Raw genomic sequence first — 7500 nt, 5'->3', positions numbered from 1 at the left:
GCCCTGTATCAATCCCCAAACTAATCCCACTGCCCCGCTCTCTCCCCATAGCCCTGTATCAATCCCCAAACTAATCCCACTGCCCCGCTCTCTCCCCATAGCCCTGTATCAATTCCCAAACTAATCCCACTGCCCCGCGCTCTCCCCATAGCCCTGTATCAATTCCCAAACTAATCCCACTGCCCCGCGCTCTCCCCATAGCCCTGTATCAATCCCCAAACTAATCCCACTGCCCCGCTCTCTCCCCATAGCCCTGTATCAATCTCAAACTAATCCCTCTGTCCCGCTCTCTCCCCATAGCCATGTATCAATCCCCAAACTAATCCCACTGCCCCGCTTTCTTCCCATAGCCCTGTATCAATCCCCAAACTAATCCCACTGCCCCGCTCTCTCCCCATAGCCCTGTAACAATCTCAAACTAATCCCTCTGCCCCGCTCCCTCCCCATAGCCCTGTATCAATCCCCAAACTAATCCCACTGCCCCGCTCTCTCCCCATAGCCCTGTATCAATCCCCAAACTAATCCCATTGCCCTGCTCTCTCCCCATAGCCCTGTATCAATCCCAAACTAATCCCACTGCCCCGCTCTCTCCCCATAGCCCTGTATCAATCCCCAAACTAATCCCATTGCCCTGCTCTCTCCCCATAGCCCTGTATCAATCCCCAAACTAATCCCACTGCCCCGCTCTCCCCATAGCCCTGTATCAATCCCCAAACTAATCCCACTGCCCCGCTCTCCCCCCATAGCCCTGTATCAATCCCCAAACTAATCCCACTGTCCCGCTCTCTCCCCAGAGCCCTGTATCAATCCCCAAACTAATCCCACTGCCCCGCTCTCCCCCCATAGCCCTGTATCAATCCCCAAATTAATCCCACTGCCCCACTCTCTCCCCATAGCCCTGTATCAATCCCCAAACAAATCCCACTGCCCCGCTCTCTCCCCATAGCCCTGTATCAATCCCAAACTAATCCCATTGCCCCGCTCTCTCCCCATAGCCCTGTACCAATCCCCAAACTAATCCGACTGCCCCGCGCTCTCCCCATAGCCCTGTATCAATCCCCAAACTAATCCCACTGCCCCGCGCTCTCCCCATAGCCCTGTATCAATCCCAAACTAATCCCACTGCCCCGCTCTTTCCCCATAGCCCTGTATCAATCCCAAACTAATCCCACTGCCCCGCTCTCTCCCCATAGCCCTGTATCAATCCCCAAACTAATCCCACTGCCCCGCGCTCTCCCCATAGCCCTGTATCAATCCCCAAACTAATCCCACTGCCCCGCGCTCTCCCCATAGCCCTGTATCAATCCCAAACTAATCCCACTGCCCCGCTCTCTCCCCATAGCCCTGTATCAATCCCCAAACTAATCCCACTGCCCCGCGCAATCCCCATAGCCCTGTATCAATCCCCAAACTAATCCCACTGCCCCGCTCTCTCGCCATAGCCCTGTATCAATCCCAAACTAATCCCACTGCCCCGCTCCCTCCCCATAGCCCTGTATCAATCCCAAACTAATCTCACTGCCCCGCTCTCTCCCATAGCCCTGTATCAATCCTAAACTAATCCCACTGCCCCGCTCTCTCCCCATAGCCCTGTATCAATCCCCAAACTAATCCCACTGCCCCGCTCTCTCCCCATAGCCCTGTATCAATCCCCAAACTAATCCCACTGCCCCGCTCTCTCCCCATAGCCCTGTATCAATCCCCAAACTAATCCCACTGCCCTGCTCTCTCTCCATAGCCCTGTATCAATCCCCAAACTAATCCCTCTGCCCCGGTCTCTCCCCACAGCCCTGTATCAATCCCAAACTAATCTCACTGCCCCAATCTCTCTCCATAGCCCTGTATCAATCCCCAAACTAATCTCACTGCCGCCGCTCTCTCCCCATAGCCCTGTATCAATCCCAAACTAATCCCTCTGCCCCAATCTCTCTCCATAGCCCTGTATCAATCCCCAAACTAATCCCACTGCCCCGCTCTCACCCCATAGCCCTGTATCAATCCCAAACTAATCTCACTGCCCCGCTCTCTCCCCATAGCCCTGTATCAATCCCCAAACTAATCCCTCTGCCCCACTCTCTCCCCATAGCCCTGTATCAATCCCAAACTAATCTCACTGCCCTGCTCTCTCCCCATAGCCCTGTATCAATCCCCAAACTAATCCCACTGCCCCGCTCTCTCCCCATAGCCCTGTATCAATCCCCAAACTAATCCCACTGCCCCGCTCTCTCCCCATAGCCCTGTATCTACTCCGAAACTAATCCCACTACACCGCTCTCTCCCCATAGCCCTGTATCAACCCCCAAACTAATCCCACTGCCCCACCCTCTCCCCATAGCCCTGTATCAATCCCCAAACTAATCCCTCTGCCCCGGTCTCTCCCCGTAGCCCTGTATCAATCCCAAACTAATCCCACTGCCCCGCTCTCTCCCCATAGCCCTGTATCAATCCCAAACTAATCCCACTGCCCCAATCTCTCCCCATAGCCCTGTATCAATCCCAAACTAATCCCACTGCCCCGCTCTCTCCCCGTAGCCCTGTATCATTCCCAAACTAATCCCACTGCCCCAATCTCTCCCCATAGCCCTGTATCAATCCCAAACTAATCCCACTGCCCTGCTCTCTCCCCATAGCCCTGTATCAATCCCCAAACTAATCCCACTGCCCCGCTCTCTCCCCATAGCCCTGTATCAATCCCCAAACTAATCTCACTGCCCCGCTCTCTCCCCATAGCCCTGTATCAATCCCCAAACTAATCCCACTGCCCTGCTCTCTCCCCATAGCCCTGTATCAATCCCAAACTAATCCCACTGCCCCAATCTCTCCCCATAGCCCTGTATCAATCCCAAACTAATCCCACTGCCCCGCTCTCTCCCCATAGCCCTGTATCAATCCCCAAACTAATCTCACTGCCCCGCTCTCTCCCCATAGCCCTGTATCAATCCCCAAACTAATCCCACTGCCCTGCTCTCTCCCCATAGCCCTGTATCAATCCCAAACTAATCCCACTGCCCCAATCTCTCCCCATAGCCCTGTATCAATCCCAAACTAATCCCACTGCCCTGGTCTCTCCCCGTAGCCCTGTATCAATCCCAAACTAATCCCACTGCCCCGCTCTCTCCCCATAGCCCTGTATCAATCCCAAACTAATCCCACTGCCCCACTCTCTCCCCATAGCCCTGTATCAATCCCAAACTAATCCCACTGCCCCGCTCTCTCCCCATAGCCCTGTATCAATCCCCAAACTAATCCCACTGCCCCGCTCTCTCCCCATAGCCCTGTATCAATCCCCAAACTAATCCCACTGCCCCGCTCTCTCCCCATAGCCCTGTATCAATCCCCAAACTAATCCCACTGCCCCACTCTCTCCCCATAGCCCATTCCAATCAATCTCTCATCAGACAGCCCCCCTCACCCCAGGAACCTTCTCTGAACTGCCTCCAATGCGAGTCTATCCCTCCCTCAGTAAGGAGACCAAAACTCTGCGCAGTACTCCAGCTGCAGAAACACCAAATGCCCCGTACAGTTGTAGCGAGACTTCCTGACTTTTATACTCCATCCCCCTTTGCAATAAAGACTGCTTGCCTTCCTCACCACTTGCTGTAGCTGCATTCGAATCTGTAGTGATTGATGTACCTGGATGCCCAGGTCCCTCTGCACTGCGGATATCTGCAAACTATCTGTGTTTAAATGATCTTCCCCTTTCAAATTCTTCCTGCCAAAGTCAGTAATCAGGCATTTTGGTCGGATTAATCCCCGGCTGCCTCTCACTGGTCTATCGACTGGATTTCTCTCTGTATCCTGTCCGCAGCTGTGTATCATTAGTAAAACCTGGATAAACCACCATCAGTCTGTTCTGCTGTGTCAGTAACATTGATTGTTAATAATTTAGGGACCCAGAACTAATCGTGCAGTGTCTGACAATCCTCCGAGAGTGAATGAAGAGGGAGGCGAGAGGTGTGTTTACCAATTGAAAAATATTGTGTGTTAATTGTATCGCTGGAAAGGGTTTGATTCTCAGCTTTTCTGAATGTCCTCTGCGAAAGTCAAAGTTTTAAATGTCTAACAATTTATGCTTGAACTTGTACTTATTGGAATTATACGAGGTTTATCAGGTGTGTTTTACAACCAGCTATTTTGTATACGCTTTGTAAATACCATTTACAATAAAGTAGTATTCAAACAAACTCTCTCTGTCCTCATCATTCTCCTTAATCCAGGCCGACACTCCCTCCGGTGTCAGTACTGAGGGAGTGCTGCACTGTCGGAGGGTCAGTACTGAGGGAGTGCTGCACTGTCGGGGTAGATGTCTATACTCTAGGATTTGAGCTCCATAATCCAGGCCGACACTCCCTCCGGTGTCAGTACTGAGGGAGTGCTGCACTGTCGGGGGTAGATGTATATACTCTGGGATTTGAGCTCCATAATCCAGGCCAACACTCCCCCCCGTGTCAGTACTGAGGGAGTGCTGCACTGTCAGAGGGTCAGTACTGAGGGAGTGCTGCACTGTCAGAGGGTCAGTACTGAGGGAGTGCTGCACTGTCAGAGGGTCAGTGCTGAGGGAGTGCCGCACTGTCAGAGGGTCAGTACTGAGGGAGTGCCGCACTGTCAGAGGGTCAGTACTGAGGGAGTGCCGCACTGTCAGAGGGTCAGTACTGAGGGAGTGCCGCACTGTCAGAGGGTCAGTACTGAGGGAGTGCCGCACTGTCGGAGGGTCAGTACTGAGGGAGTGCCGCACTGTCGGAAGGTCAGTACTGAGGGAGTGCCGCACTGTCGGAGGGTCAGTACTGAGGGAGTGCCGCACTGTCGGAGGGTCAGTACTGAGGGAGTGCCGCACTGTTGGAGGGTCAGTACTGAGGGAGTGCCGCACTGTCGGAGGGTCAGTACTGAGGGAGTGCCGCACTGTCGGAGGGTCAGTACTGAGGGAGTGCCGCACTGTCGGAGGGTCAGTACTGAGGGAGTGCCGCACTGTCAGAGGGTCAGTACTGAGGGAGTGCCGCACTGTCAGAGGGTCAGTACTGAGGGAGTGCTGCACTGTCAGAGGGTCAGTACTGAGGGAGTGCCGCACTGTCAGAGGGTCAGTACTGAGGGAGTGCCGCACTGTCAGAGGGTCAGTGCTGAGGGAGTGCCGCACTGTCAGAGGGTCAGTACTGAGGGAGTGCTGCACTGTCGGAGGGTCAGTGCTGAGGTAGTGCCGCACTGTCAGAGGGTCAGTGCTGAGGGAGTGCTGCACTGTCAGAGGGTCAGTAATGAGGGAGTGCCGCACTGCCAGAGGGTCAGTACTGAGGGAGTGCCGCACTGTCAGAGGGTCAGTACTGAGGGAGTGCTGCACTGTGGGAGGGTCAGTACTGAGGGAGTGCCGCACTGTCAGAGGGTCAGTACTGAGGGAGTGCCGCACTGTCAGAGGGCCAGTACTGAGGGTGTGCTGCACTGTCAGAGGGTCAGTGCTGAGGGAGTGCTGCACTGTCAGAGGGTCAGTACTGAGGGAGTGCCGCACTGTCAGAGGGTCAGTACTGAGGGAGTGCCGCACTGTCAGAGGGTCAGTACTGAGGGAGTGCCGCACTGTCAGAGGGTCAGTACTGAGGGAGTGCCGCACTGTCAGAGGGTCAGTACTGAGGGAGTGCCGCACTGTCAGAGGGTCAGTACTGAGGGAGTGCCGCACTGTCAGAGGGTCAGTACTGAGGGAGTGCCGCACTGTCAGAGGGTCAGTACTGAGGGAGTGCTGCACTGTGGGAGGGTCAGTACTGAGGGAGTGCCGCACTGTCAGAGGGTCAGTACTGAGGGAGTGCCGCACTGTCAGAGGGTCAGTACTGAGGGTGTGCTGCACTGTCAGAGGGTCAGTGCTGAGGGAGTGCTGCACTGTCAGAGGGTCAGTGCTGAGGGAGTGCTGCACTGTCAGAGGGTCAGTAATGAGGGAGTGCCGCACTGCCAGAGGGTCAGTACTGAGGGAGTGCCGCACTGTCAGAGGGTCAGTACTGAGGGAGTGCTGCACTGTGGGAGGGTCAGTACTGAGGGAGTGCCGCACTGTCAGAGGGTCAGTACTGAGGGAGTGCCGCACTGTCAGAGGGCCAGTACTGAGGGTGTGCTGCACTGTCAGAGGGTCAGTGCTGAGGGAGTGCTGCACTGTCAGAGGGTCAGTACTGAGGGAGTGCCGCACTGTCAGAGGGTCAGTACTGAGGGAGTGCCGCACTGTCAGAGGGTCAGTACTGAGGGAGTGCCGCACTGTCAGAGGGTCAGTACTGAGGGAGTGCCGCACTGTCAGAGGGTCAGTACTGAGGGAGTGCCGCACTGTCAGAGGGTCAGTACTGAGGGAGTGCCGCACTGTCAGAGGGTCAGTACTGAGGGAGTGCCGCACTGTCAGAGGGTCAGTACTGAGGGAGTGCTGCACTGTGGGAGGGTCAGTACTGAGGGAGTGCCGCACTGTCAGAGGGTCAGTACTGAGGGAGTGCCGCACTGTCAGAGGGTCAGTACTGAGGGTGTGCTGCACTGTCAGAGGGTCAGTGCTGAGGGAGTGCTGCACTGTCAGAGGGTCAGTACTGAGGGAGTGCCGCACTGTCAGAGGGTCAGTACTGAGGGAGTGCCGCACTGTCAGAGGGTCAGTACTGAGGGAGTGCCGCACTGTCAGAGGGTCAGTACTGAGGGAGTGCCGCACTGTCAGAGGGTCAGTGCTGAGGGAGTGCCTCACTGTCAGAGGGTCAGTACTGAGGGAGTGCCGCACTGTCAGAGGGTCAGTACTGAGGGAGTGCTGCACTGTGGGAGGGTCAGTACTGAGGGAGTGCCGCACTGTCAGAGGGTCAGTACTGAGGGAGTGCCGCACTGTCAGAGGGTCAGTACTGAGGGTGTGCTGCACTGTCAGAGGGTCAGTGCTGAGGGAGTGCTGCACTGTCAGAGGGTCAGTACTGAGGGGGTGCCGCACTGTCAGAGGGTCAGTACTGAGGGAGTGCTGCACTGTCAGAGGGTCAGTACTGAGGGAGTGCCGCACTGTCAGAGGGTCAGTACTGAGGGAGTGCCGCACTGTCAGAGGGTCAGTACTGAGGGAGTGCCGCACTGTCAGAGGGTCAGTACTGAGGGAGTGCTGCACTGTCAGAGTGTCAGTACTGAGGGAGTGCCGCACTGTCAGAGGGTCAGTACTGAGGGAGTGCCGCACTGTCAGAGTGTCAGTGCTGAGGGAGTGCCGCACTGTCATAGGGTCAGTACTGAGGGAGTGCCGCACTGTCAGAGGGTCAGTACTGAGGGAGTGCTGCACTGTCAGAGGGTCAGTACTGAGGGAGTGCTGCACTGTCAGAGGGTCAGTACTGAGGGAGTGCCGCACTGTCATAGGGTCAGTACTGAGGGAGTGCCGCACTGTCATAGGGTCAGTACTGAGGGAGTGCCGCACTGTCAGAGGGTCAGTACTGAGGGAGTGCCGCACTGTCAGAGGGTCAGTACTGAGGGTGTGCCGCACTGTCAGAGGGTCAGTACTGAGGGTGTGCCGCACTGTCAGAGGGTCAGTGCTGAGGGAGT

The 7500-nt window shown here is 55.8% G+C and overlaps 1 protein-coding gene across 1 annotated transcript in view; it reads left to right on the top strand.

Annotated features, from left to right (window-relative positions):
- The window catches only part of LOC144490090 (serine/threonine-protein kinase SBK1-like), a 16557-nt gene extending 12373 nt beyond the window's left edge, over window positions 1-4184 (top strand). Inside the window, exon 4 of the mRNA XM_078207900.1 lies at window positions 1-4184. This exon is cut by the window's left edge and continues 1689 nt beyond it. The gene's annotated coding sequence lies outside the window, so the exon portion shown is untranslated.
- Window positions 4185-7500: the final 3316 nt, after the last annotated feature.

The sequence above is a fragment of the Mustelus asterias genome, unplaced genomic scaffold (genome assembly GCF_964213995.1).
Source record: "Mustelus asterias unplaced genomic scaffold, sMusAst1.hap1.1 HAP1_SCAFFOLD_2860, whole genome shotgun sequence".
Lineage (NCBI taxonomy): Eukaryota > Metazoa > Chordata > Chondrichthyes > Carcharhiniformes > Triakidae > Mustelus > Mustelus asterias.
Note: the sequence above shows the minus strand (reverse complement) of the source record. Positions and strands in the feature narration are given on the sequence as shown.